The sequence below is a fragment of the Protopterus annectens genome, chromosome 6.part0 (assembly GCF_019279795.1).
Source record: "Protopterus annectens isolate FY-2018-M chromosome 6.part0, PAN1.0, whole genome shotgun sequence".
NCBI classification, from domain to species: domain Eukaryota; kingdom Metazoa; phylum Chordata; order Ceratodontiformes; family Protopteridae; genus Protopterus; species Protopterus annectens.
In genome coordinates this window covers 1,483,919,473-1,483,932,478 of record NC_056737.1, presented here as the reverse complement: position 1 = coordinate 1,483,932,478, position 13,006 = coordinate 1,483,919,473, and the positions used below count along the sequence as shown (strand labels likewise).

Here is a 13,006-nt window from a genome sequence, read left to right as displayed (position 1 = left end):
CCCTATGGTCTGCCAATAAACTACTGGTCCAAACCCACAAAGCTAATAACTCTGCTGGTGAATCCCTGTTTGCCAACTTCATTGGCAAAACCTGGAATTCGTTGCCAAACTATATAACCCTACAATCCTCCAAAAGTCTCTTAAAAAAACCCTTTATTGTGCCAACCCTGATTAAGTTATAAACTAAAAGCATATTCTGCAATTATCATAACTTGTATCTACATCACCGAGCTCTGCTTTCAATCTGATGTCTCTTACTTTTAATTGTCTGTCCATGAAAATTGTGAGTCTCTACTAGGGAACACTACTAACCCATTGTATATAATCACTTTGTTTTTATAATTGTTTGCTAACTTCTGTGTAATCTATGTAAGTTTGTCTATGTGGAGCTTTTCTCCCCGGGCCTCCGCTGAAAATGGACATGTATCCAGTCGGACTATCCTGGTAAACAAATGTAAAAATAAATAAATAAAATAAATAAATAAATTCTATATCATGGATTTAACTGTTATATTAAACCTCTTCACCAGTCCATATTTCTGTAGTCAGAATGATATCTTCAACTTTTTGACTTTAAAAACTTAATACAACTAATACAATGCATTAGGCATAAAGGGAGGGCCTTAGTCAGTAGATATCTATTTAGGGATATCCACTCTAAAGAACAGAAGCAGTTAATCTCAGTCAGTAGCCTTAGAATTAGCTCTGTGTATTGGCACTTCCAGAAACTAGGTGAAATAGTCTACTATAACTAGAATGTACAGATGTTTAGATACCCAGTTAACCATTACTTGATTTTACTTGCAGTGTCTTGATGCCAGTAGCAATATGTTTAAATTATATAATTTCCATTGTTATGCAGTTTCGTTAAAGTCATCTTGGTAATTTCAGATTCAAAAATGTGGGTTTTTGAACTTTTGAAGTACACAGACACACACACACACACACACACACACACACACACACACACACACACACACACACACACACACACACACACACACACACACACACCAAGCGGTTACTTACCTCGAGTGGAAAGTTGGTGTTCTGGATGTCAGTCTTCTGTTTTTTTGTACCCGTCATCTCGGCAAGTGAAAGCCAGTGATGTGGCTGTTCGGGTAAGTAAAGTATACCCATATATATATATATATATATATATATATGTATATATATATATATATATTTTTTTTTCACTTTATAATCCTGAAATCCTGAAATATCGAATTTCAGAATTTCGAGATCATAAAGCCGAAACCCCAGAAGCGTGAATTTTAAAAATCGCGAACACTACACTAACCATACCCCCCCCACACACACACACACACACACACACACACACACACACACACAAACACACACACACAGCTACTCCCAACACACAAACATTCGAACCTACACTACATACAAGCAGGGGGGCAAGCCCCTCTGCACCCACCATGTGGGGAACTGCTACTAACTCCACAGTCGCACTACACAGACAAACACACAAAAACACCACCATACAAGCTACATTCCCCTCACACACACAGATCACAGTAACCAAACACACTGACACACACTAAAGCCCCTAACCAAAACCGTTAAACATAAATACTTACCTGAACTTCCAGCTATCCCTTCACACAGTGCAATACCAGAAGAGATACTTCAAAATCTCCGTACTTCAGGATTTTGAAATTTGCACTTCTGGGTTTTTGAACTTTTGAGCTTTCGGCTTTATAATCTTGGGATTCTGAAATTCTGTATTTTAGAATTTTGGGATTATAAAGTGTTCCTATATATATATATATATATATATATATATATATATATATATATATATGTAGAGAGAGATAGATGCATATACACACACATACACACACGCGCACACAAACGCACACACACACACAAACACACACATATATATATATATATATATATATATATATATATATATATATACACACGTGCATATAACTGTGTATGTGTGTGTGTGTGTGTGTGTGTGTGTGTGTGTGTGTGTGTGTGTGTGTGTACAAAGACATATACACACACGCACATGAGTCTGCTGGTCTGCTGTCACCTCTTGTCTTCAGCCTAGAAAACATTCAGTTCATCAGCCGTTGTCCAAGTGTCGCATTCTTCTGCATTTAGCCACCATCTTGTAGGATGGAAGTCTGGAAGATAGTGGGGCTGATCGACAAAACCCTTCTGGCCATACATATCCACTTAGTTCCTTTTATTTGCATGACCTTTTGACAGTTTATAAAGTCAGGGGGTTGTAGTGTCAAGCAATTCATCTCCTTCTCAGATTTCTAACAGAAGTGGCTGTGCAAGGTTTCATCTTCACACTCTCTATGTAGTAAGACTGGATAAATAATCAGGCACTCAAACATCCTCTACCTGGACAACACAGAGAACCCAACCTCCAGTTCAGATACAGGTCACCAGAGAAGGTTTTCATGGCCACAGTAGTGGGTAGTGGTAGCAAGTAAATCCAAACTACCCCTATTGTCAAGGATTAAAGAAGAATGAGAAGTAAGACTCTCCTAGAGCAAAATCAAGCCTGTTATGTCAGAATGGAGGGTTAGCAGGGGGTATGAGGCAGCCTTTGAGGGAATGATAAATAGAGGTAGCGACATGAATACAAATGTCAGAGAAATACGGCAATGTACTGTTTGAGTTTACATATGCTAAACCCCTAGGCCTGTGGTTTCCTGTTTCTTTGGAAATTGTTATTAGTAAGTAGAGTACAATATTAGGGAGCTTTATATGATATAAGATACAATGAATAGTTTCTAATAACTGCAGGAAAAAAAAGATAGCAAAAAATACCTTAGCAAATATTTGCCCATTTTTGTATTGTGCTTGAAAGACTGCAGAAAACATCAAAAACAACCTTAACTTGCAGGCTACAAAAATGGTTCTGATATTAAGGCCCTCTGTGTAAAGCACTCAGAAGCAAGGAATAGTTTGCATTTAGTGTGTGGAAACCCATGAATAGTCCATACTAAAAACAACTAATGACTTTTACTGTTTATGTTAAAGGATGCATAGCAATAGAATTCCTGCTAATAAACCCATATTTTGTTTTGTTTTAAGAATACACATTAACTGTAGCTAGGATTTGTAGTAGCTGAATAAGGGCAGCAAGAAGTAGCTACAATAGAAAGATGATGAAAACTTCATGAATATGAACAATAATAAAATATGTTAAACTTATCCTTTTGGCACATCTTAAATGTCACATCACATAAAATCCTGAGGATTTAGTTCTGCAAATGTGATTGTGGCAGTAACTATTAACCCATTCAGTCATGAGAGGTGACAAAATAATTAGTCCCCAAAGCGAGCTGAAGAAATTCATGACCTGCAAAATCACACCTTACTGAGGTGAAGTAATTTAGCTATGAAATTCTATTCTAGTCAGAAAGTAACAAAGTCACATCACATTTCCTCAGTTATAAAAAAGGGTTTTTAAACCATGCAAAGTCTAAGTCAATAAATTAGAATTAGAATTAGAATACAAGCGCATCACTCTGGCAACACTGTTTCCAACAAAATGTGCAGTATTTATGGTGAAATCAAAAGCAGTTGCTTGAAGTCATACCTTTCCCGTTTAAAGTAGTATCTGTAGATGGTAAACCATCTATCAGTTTGGAACGTAAGGCAGGCAGATCACTGCTATCTCACATTTTGTCATCATTTTCACAGAAAGAGCATCATCTTCAGCTTGCAATCACTGAGGTCTTCTACGCAGACAAGCTGCCAATCTTCACAAATCGCATGCCCTTCTTTTCACACACAGGGTACAATATTTATAATGTATCAGAGATGTCTTAGCTAACTTTACTGATTTAGTATTATGGTATAATTGTGCGTTTGTTGGGAATTACATTTAAATGCTGCCATTCACTGTTATATGTTTAACCTACTATACTTAAAATGTATAGCTCTGATGGCCTGAAACGTCCGGAATAATCAAACTGTCAATCACTGACAAGAAGATTTTTTTTAAATATCTGGTTAGAAATATAACGTAAAACTACTGCTGTTCTTGTTTGAAACTTCACTGCTAACTAGTTTTAAAAGCAGTTTTTATGACTGACTGAAGAGGTATCAGACTAACCTCTGATGCTGGAAGATCCAACAACTTGGGTTCTATTTCAACCACAGATCTTTGAAATCATTCTCCAGTACTGACACTGCAGTGCAGCATAAGGGAAAGCTGAATTCTTGAGTACTCCAACCTCTGGCTAAAACATTAAACTGAGGTCTCAGCTGCCTGAGAGATATTTAATAGATCCCAGAATACATATCAAAAGGAGTAGAGTGATTTCTCCAGTACCTTGGTGCACCTTCCCATCCTCATCAGTCTAAATAGCACTCTGGGACTCATCTAAAAATAGTACATAGGCCTAGTGGCCCTATCACAGCCAATACAGTATAAATAAAAAACTAAAATAAACAAAACCACATTGATATAATGTTGGTTCCTTTCTAGGTAATCAGTACTGGACTGTATCATCAAATAACACATCTGGGGTGCTTCCAAGAAACAGCCATTATTCCTTTGATATACACCTGCACATGACATACCACTAATTAAAAAAAGAGTAAGCAAGGAGACTAAAACCATCATTTTTAATGATGGGAAGATTCAGCTTCCATGGCAGGTTTCCCATTTGTTTGCCACATCAGGAAAGCTATCTCAAATATCCACTACTATTTTGCAAGGAATTAATTTGTACCATCTTTTTTAGGTAGAACACTAGTTCCAACTTTCAAAGCTATCCCCTTGTTTGCATATATCTATGGTTTGCCTATATGGGTTGCATAAAAATATGGCTGCTATGAAGGGTACAATAAAAACAGGCATTAGTAAGGATTCTCTCTCAGTAGTTGAGTTTTGTTAAAAAAGAAAAAAAATAGCAGACATCATTCAGACCTAAAAAGTCTGAATCTGTGAGCAGGCAACGAACACTTCACCTGTTAATTGTGCCTATACATGTGGCTGTACATAATTGTAAACTGTACTGTTCCTTATGACTGAAATTATCTGTTCTTTGCTTCTGACATAATGGCAGAAGTTTGCAATGTTCTAATTCGCTTATGGTGGACTGAGAGGGCAGCTGAAGTATTTTCTGACTTCTAACCACAATTGTTTTATCTTGCAATTGCTGATCCTACAAAATCCTAAAGAAAGCTAAACATATCAACTACTACTCTTTCTGTAAGAAAGTACTTTGTCATAGCTTTCCTGGGCCAGAAACCATTTGCTGCATTCTGGGATATTTATTTCTTATTAAATTTCTTGTTTGTAAAGACTGTTTGCATTAATATAAAACTAATGCAAAGCTGTCGTAAGAGGCATGTGCAGGTATGCAACTTTTCTATCATTGAGGATTGTAAAAATAAATAAATACCTGAAGTTATCAATCCAAATAAAATACAATGAATAGGGCAAAGCTGCATTTCACCAACCTAGTTAGCCGATTCCAATATGCATTGCATAAGCTGAGCTACAACATGTCTAAACATCAGTTCGCAGTCTTTTATAAGAATAGTTGGAGTTACATATGCATACTTTGCATTGTTGAGTTCCCTCACACTTTTGACCCTGGCTGCAGCAACCATGCATTACTCTTCCTGTAATAAAGCATTTCCTCAGATACTGCCTGGAGAAAACACCAGTTTACCTTTAAAAAGCCAGATCACAGTGGTGCAATTGCTTATATGAGCGAATCATAAGCACGAAAATTCAAACAGCGACAGTTTTAAATGTTCGAAAATCAGCAAATCAAAAAGCAGATTCGCTGGTTTTTGGACATTAATGTTGATAAAAAAATCTAATGAAGTGTAAAGCAGGGGGACAAGCACCCCTGCAACACCCACACCCACCGCTACTTTAATATTCTAACTCCGAGATCGCACTACAGTGGGGGAAGGGACCATTTTCTGATCCCCACTATAGTGCAATCTGCCCCAAATGTTGAATGTGCAATGAGTGAATGTCACTGTGCATTCACCCATTGCACATTCAAATCTATTTCCGTTCAGCATTTGCAAACTTTTCAAACTGCGTTTCTGACAATTGCTGTTTGCCCATGTGCAATACGCACACATGAAGGTAAACTGAAAACACCTGTCATAATTTTCAACTCTATTCTTCTGTTTTGATGTAATTCTAACTAGCACATATGATTGTAAGACAAGTAATTATTAAATATATTTAAAAGTTTAAGATACTAGACATACTTCATACAATTACACTTGTTCAATAAATAAAGGCAAGTGAAATGGCAGAACCATAGAAGTACAAACTTCAAGAACAATTACAAACTATTTTTACTGAATTGTTTATTTTGTGATCTTTTGCATACATTATAGACTGACATAAGTCATCAGTAGCTTGTTGTTCAATATGTCCCTGTCTCTCCATTGCCAATAAACATTGACAATACATGCACCATTTTGAAAGCTTGCATTATTTTGGATGCTGTCACCTCAATGTGAGGGTTGTAACACTTTTTTCTGTCCTTTGTTTGAGAATGCTCTTACTGATATCTCCTTTAGACAGATGACCAATTGCAAATTCCATGAGTATTTGCCTATACTCCTACATCTTCTGTTTATAAATATTGCTTGGAAAAAAGAAACAGACAGGCTGCTTTGGCATTGAATATAGTCAAGTGTAATATTTTTTCTGTGGAGTACTATTCTTGAACAGAGATGGAAAATGATAATCTACAATACTGTATTCCAAATCTAAGACGAGTATTCATAGTCACTTACACAAATACGCTTAGGTTATCTGATATATTCATGAACAGGCGCAGCTGGGCTATGATTCATAAAGGCCATTTATGCCAATGTGCGATGACCATGAATGTGCTTAGGAAAATGTTGAATTATGGCATAGAAAATGAGGAGAGATGTAAATCTTCATATGCTAATGAACTATGTTTTTACCATTTGCAATTCATAGACAGATTTTCCTAGACAGATGCGATATATAAAGGGAAGCATTGCCAGATGTATCAAAGTGAGGTTTGCTATTTCTAGGTCTCAGTTGCTTGTCTTGGCTGGGCCAAAACCACTTGCTCCCAGTGGCACTCATTGGCCAAGAAGCCAAAAATATAAGCAAAGGATTACTCATTTTAACTCTCGTTATTAGGAAATCCTTGATAGGTTTATAGTATACAGAGGCATTATAAGGATATTAATGGGTATGTCTGACCCCATAGGGGGACTGGAGGAATGCGTGGTCATCCTATAACTGTGGGCACCACAGTATGAATAGCCCTCATTATACATGCTAAGGGACCTTCCAGAGACAGACTGGGAACATGTTGTGAATGTCATTGGCTTCTGCCTCAAGGATTCTGTAGCAGTTTCTGGATGCGCTCTTGACATGTGTGGATCAGTACATCTATTTCCCAGTGTTATCAAAAGATCGAGCCAGCACTGTGGGTGACTTTTATGGGGTGGAATATTTCCCTGAGGTACGTGGTATGATATATTGCACCCATGTTGCAATTACGACCCTCTTAGTCCACAGAGGGAGTAGTATCACAATAGGAAGGGGTACCCTTCCATTAATTGCCACGTAGCGTGTGATATATGAGGGTGCATCACCAACATCTCTGCCAAGCATCCTGGGAGTGTACATGATTTCCATATCTGGTACCTAGTTTACTCTACTGTCTCTTCCTGCATGTTAGGATTCCCATCTTGCTCGTATGCGGGGAAAACAATGTATATATATATATTTTTTTTTCTTATATTGTATTTAAGTAGCTATTCATGTTAAAATGTATCACTGAATATTCATTTTTTTTTTTTATTTTCTGTTTTGTTCCCCCATTTTCTTCCAGCTTATGCTGGATATCCACTGGAGCCATGGCTCATGATTACAGTGAGAAATCCAAGTGAAGCTGCAGACCAAACATACAACACATCAGTGTCCCAGATCTTTATTGACATTGAGAGTGGCTTTGACCTCTTGAAGAGCCATTTCAGGTGCCATGAAAAGTCTGGAGATGGCCTTCAGTATGATTCAGCTACTGAGTGCAGGATGGTTATGTGCAGCATGTTCTATTCTGCATTACATGGTCATGTGCTGGCCAGGTGGTGAAGTGACCCAAGATGTCACTGCACCTCACATTTTCAGTCACACTGCCAGTAATGATGATCTGCCAGCAGTAGTAAGGGACCCTGTGATGCAAGCTTGTGCACATCATGTGGCTGCTTCGGTTCTAATCAAGAACTAAGGAGCATGACATCATGACATCCGGGTTAGTGTTCCATTTACTGTAAAAAAAAAAAACACAGTAGATTTGATGCATGCAGTGATATCTGTGGGCTATGCTTGTTGGGGCCTGGTCTGCTGTCATTATTCATAGGTTGGTACTAGGCTGTCAGCCCTAGGGCCTGTACAAGCTTAGCCCTAACAATTCCCTGGCTATTTCATCTGCATTCTCTCTCATCTTGAAATATATATATTTTTTATTATTTGTTAAAATAATACTCATGTTGTTGCCATGCCTGAGTACTCAGTGATTCTTGCTCACTGAAGTTGAAAGGCATCAAATAGAAAATAATTCACATTTTTGTCTGCTGTCATGCATATCTTCTGCCTTAATGATATTTAATTATACAAAAGTAAGGAATATTGACAACAATGATGTACTTCATGAGTTAATGCATTGCAGATGTATATAATGCCTTCTTTATACATGCCATTCCTTCGTAGGCTATTATTTTGCACTGCACTTCAGATTAATTTTATGCTGTTATACACAAAAAATAATTTCTTCAGAAAATATCATTTGTGTTATGGGGAGGGTAGAGTGACAGCCGTGTAAGTTTACATAGTGGAATACTCATTTTAATGTGTCATTTGCTTAAGATGTACTGCTCTTGAAAATATCTTTTCATTACTATTTTGATGTTTTAGGTACCTGCCACCTGAAGGAATGGTAATCCGGGTAGCATTGCTGTTTGTCAAATGTTCATTGATGGTGTACATACTAGTTTTACAGGGACGAAATGCATGCATTTGCAAACTAAAGCCCAAACTCCGACTCTAGCTAAACAGTCAGCTGTGTTACTGAGGATGAGTCACAGTAGTTCAAGATCAAATGAATCATATCCATCTCATATTGACAGGCAAGGTGATAATGCAACTAATATGTTGGCGGGACTACCATCAACTGTGTAAGGTGAGTTAGTCTGATGTTGTGACCTACTTGATGCAGGTGACTCTATTGTCACTGACCTGACACTGCTGCACAGCTGTGATTCTGAAAATTATGTGAGGTTAAGTTACATGCAGATGAACCTGGACATGGCCTGTATGAACTGTGTTATGCTTTTTAACTTTGATTAATAAAACCAAAACAAACAATTCAGTTACCACAGCCAGCTTAAAAATAAAAAACATTAATCAAAAACAAAAGGAATACAAAAGATGAGTACCTTCAGTAAAAGTCCTTCTTCAGATCTTAAAGGTACACAGCAAAGCAACACTTCAAAGCACTAAGGAAACCAAAAAGCACAGAGAATCAAACAACGGACACATAGTATCAATTAAACAATCTCCTTGCTCTGAGTGAGGAACAGTGCCATTTAAACTAGGCAAACTGTTAGCTCTCAACTTAACAATCCATTTATTTTCAGCAAACTCACTAAGTACAATGTCCCCACCTCTCTTATTTCTTGCAATCGGTTGTATTACCATAAAAATGTCTTGCAAGTGCTTTGGTTGTATTCTGTTGTCTAATGTCACTAAGGTGTTTCAAAATTCGATCCTTCAACAACATATTGGTTTTGTCTACATAAAAACAAGAACACCCATCACATAAAGCAAGGTATACCAACTCCTTGCTTCTGCAATTTGCACGTAACCTAAAATCAAAAACATGTCCAGAGCATGGATGGCGAAAACAACTTGCAGAAGAAATACACACATAAACCTAGCATGGCCTGCAAGGAAAAGTACAAAACTTATTGCTCACAGAGATAGAGCTCACTCTAGTTCACAAATCTCTATAACCCAACTGCCTCCTAAGGCAAAGAGCATTCCTGAAGCTAAAGCAGGGAGAGAGACCAACAACTCTGGATATATTGTCATTAAGCCTTACAATGGACCAATTTTTCTGAATAATGTCACAGACAATCCTGGTATCACATGCATATGTCAGAGTCATATGGATGGTATTTACTGGGCGGCACAGACACTTTGATGGTAAAATTGGCCTTTCTCAAAAAAATAGGGGACCCCACTAGTGGAATGAAGGGTCAAGCTTTCATCTAAATGTTTCTCAACCTCTTGAATTTTGTAACCCCTATCCATGAAATCACTCACCAGATTCTCAGTGGCTGTTCTAGACTTTGCATCCTTTCATGTGTAAGCTAGAGGTCCTTAAAAACTGACTCTTCATCACCAAATGATAACTGTGTGCTGGATGCATACTGGAATTGTGCAACAAAGTGTTCTTCCAATAATGTTTTCTAAACAGCTCTATACCAACACTATCATCTTCATATATCACAAGACGTACATCCAGAAAGTCAGTAATGTCAACTTGAGTGCACACTGGTAAACTTAAGAAACATAGTGGAGCTGTTCAAGAACTCAATGAAACTATCCAGTTCCAAAACAGTCCCATTCCATAAAAGACAAACTTCATCCATGAAATGATTAAAGTACACTATATGTTGGATAAAAAGACTGTTATTAAACATAAACTCCTCCTCCCATCCAGCCATCACCACCTTGGCATAACTGTTTGTACAGGGAGTCCCCATGGACACCCCAACTCTCTGTAAAAAGAACTTATTACCAAAGAGAAAGACATTATTCTTAAGAATAAGGTCAAGAAGAGAGCAAACCAACTCAAGCCAGTGGACAGGACAATCACTTCTCTTAAAGAGATATGTTCTAACCATCTCAATCCCAACATCATTAGGAATAAAGGTAAATAAAGTACAGACATCACGTGTAACCATAAGGCAGCACCTGGCATCACCAACAGCCTCCAGTTGTTGCGAAAAAGAGCATAAAAATCCTCTGTATCCTTAAGGACACCAGATGTGGCATCTATCACAGGCCTAATGGTCTTTTCAGCATAAAAAGACAATGTCTCTGAGACCCAAACATGTCCTAAAACAATAGGATGCATAGGTGGGTAATTAAGCTCTTGTGGATCTTAGTTAAACCATGAATGACCTGTATAGCAGGTGAATCAACCAGGAAATACTCATATAAGTCACTCTGTATGATACCAGACAAATGCAGATTACAGAAGTATCTACTGGCATGTCTTATTAGTCTCTGCACATCAAAATATGTAACCTTTTTGTAAGTAGTTTGATTATCAAGCATCGCTCTCATGGCACCAACATACACAGATTTATTAAGCACCACAATAGCCCCACCTTTATCAGCAGGTCGGAAATACAAATCAGGATGAGAAAAGCTTCAGAAAAGGCAAATCTCTCATCATGTGCCATATTGATAAAGGGACTTCTATGTCCATTCTCAAAGGCCTTCCATAAATCGTTTTCAACATTCAAGAATATGTCAAGGTGCGGATGCAAAGATGGAACAAAGGTACTAGGTTTTCTAAAAGCAATATTATCTCGAGTGCTGGTATCAGAAAGCAGAGTCTTGAGCACGATATTGTGTACAAATAATCTCAAGTCAGTGATAAAGTCACCAACCCACAAACCCTGACTCTAGCTATACAGACAGCTGTGTCACTGAAGATGATTCACAGTATTTCAAGAAAAATAAGTCATATAGATCTCATATTGATAGGTAAGTTAATAATGCAATTAATATGTAGGCGGGACTACCATGAGAACTGTAAGGTAAGTTAGTCTGATGTTGGGATCTACTTGATGCAGGTGATTCTGTTGTCACTGACCTGAAACTGCTGTACAACTGTGATTGTGAAAGCGATGTGAAGTTCAGCTAGGTGCAGGTGTACATTGGCATGGCCTGTGTGAACTGTGTTATGATTGTGAACTTTGATTAATGACATTATTATCTCCAGAAACAATGGAGGTATCATGTGATCTCCCACCATGTGTCGTGACAGTACCTCATCCTCTGCCCCTTACAAGGCTGACAACAACTTGAATCTGGTATGTCCTAACTAACATACACATGGAGACAGGTGCTGATGCTTACTGTGCCACCATAATATGCTTCAGTATTACCATGGCATTATACCTGCTGCCTGCCATTTTGAAATAGTGCTGAAAATCATCACACATATTCTAGATATGCTGACCATTTTCAGCTGACTCTCTGTGGCAGTTCTCTGCCCTAACAATGTCAAAAATCTTAAAGGAATAATACAGTAAGAAATTTGACATATATTGTACAGCTACATGTAATACCTGTAATGTGGTGTATTTAGGGTTATGTCAGCAATGCTCATGTTTCTATGTTGGCAAGTCAACCAGGAGGTTGAGAGATCGGATAACTGAACATAAATCAGAGATTAGAAGGAAAGTGTTAACAAATTCTCTAGCCCAGCATATACATGAGATATATATATCACACTTTTTTTCTTTGTGTAGTAGATATTCTGACTGCTGACATTAGGTGTGGGGACCTGATAAATAGGCTAGATAACAGAGAATATGAATGGATTATTCATTTGCAGGCTGCCAAACATCCTGGTTTGAATAAGCAAACCGCCATTAAACCCTTTTTAAAGAAGAAACAACAACAAATAAAGTGATTAATGTATATATTTATGTGTTATATGTACATATTACACACATATGTTCTTTTTATTTTTGTATAAGGTACATTATGTATTAGATTTTTTATATGGATGAGAAATACTATTATTGTTTAGCTTCATATGCATTTATACTGTATTATTCTTTTAAGATTTTTTCTGTGAAAATGTTGATTAATTGCTGTTCTTAATGGCTTGATTAAGTTTTATTTGTGATAGGTAGGCTGTGTCATGTGATTATTAACTTTTATGTATAAAGGATA

At 37.4% G+C, this 13,006-nt stretch overlaps 1 protein-coding gene across 2 annotated transcripts in view; it reads right to left on the bottom strand.

Annotated features, from left to right (window-relative positions):
- Nucleotides 1-13,006, bottom strand: part of KYNU (kynureninase) — a 2,242,792-nt gene that overhangs the window by 1,762,487 nt on the left and 467,299 nt on the right. Inside the window, exon 3 of one of the 2 annotated variants that reach the window (XM_044074971.1) lies at nucleotides 9,463-9,522. The exons of the other annotated variant lie outside the window; for it this stretch is intronic. The gene's annotated coding sequence lies outside the window, so the exon portion shown is untranslated. The remainder of the gene's footprint in view (nucleotides 1-9,462; nucleotides 9,523-13,006) is intronic. 2 annotated transcript variants of the gene reach the window in all.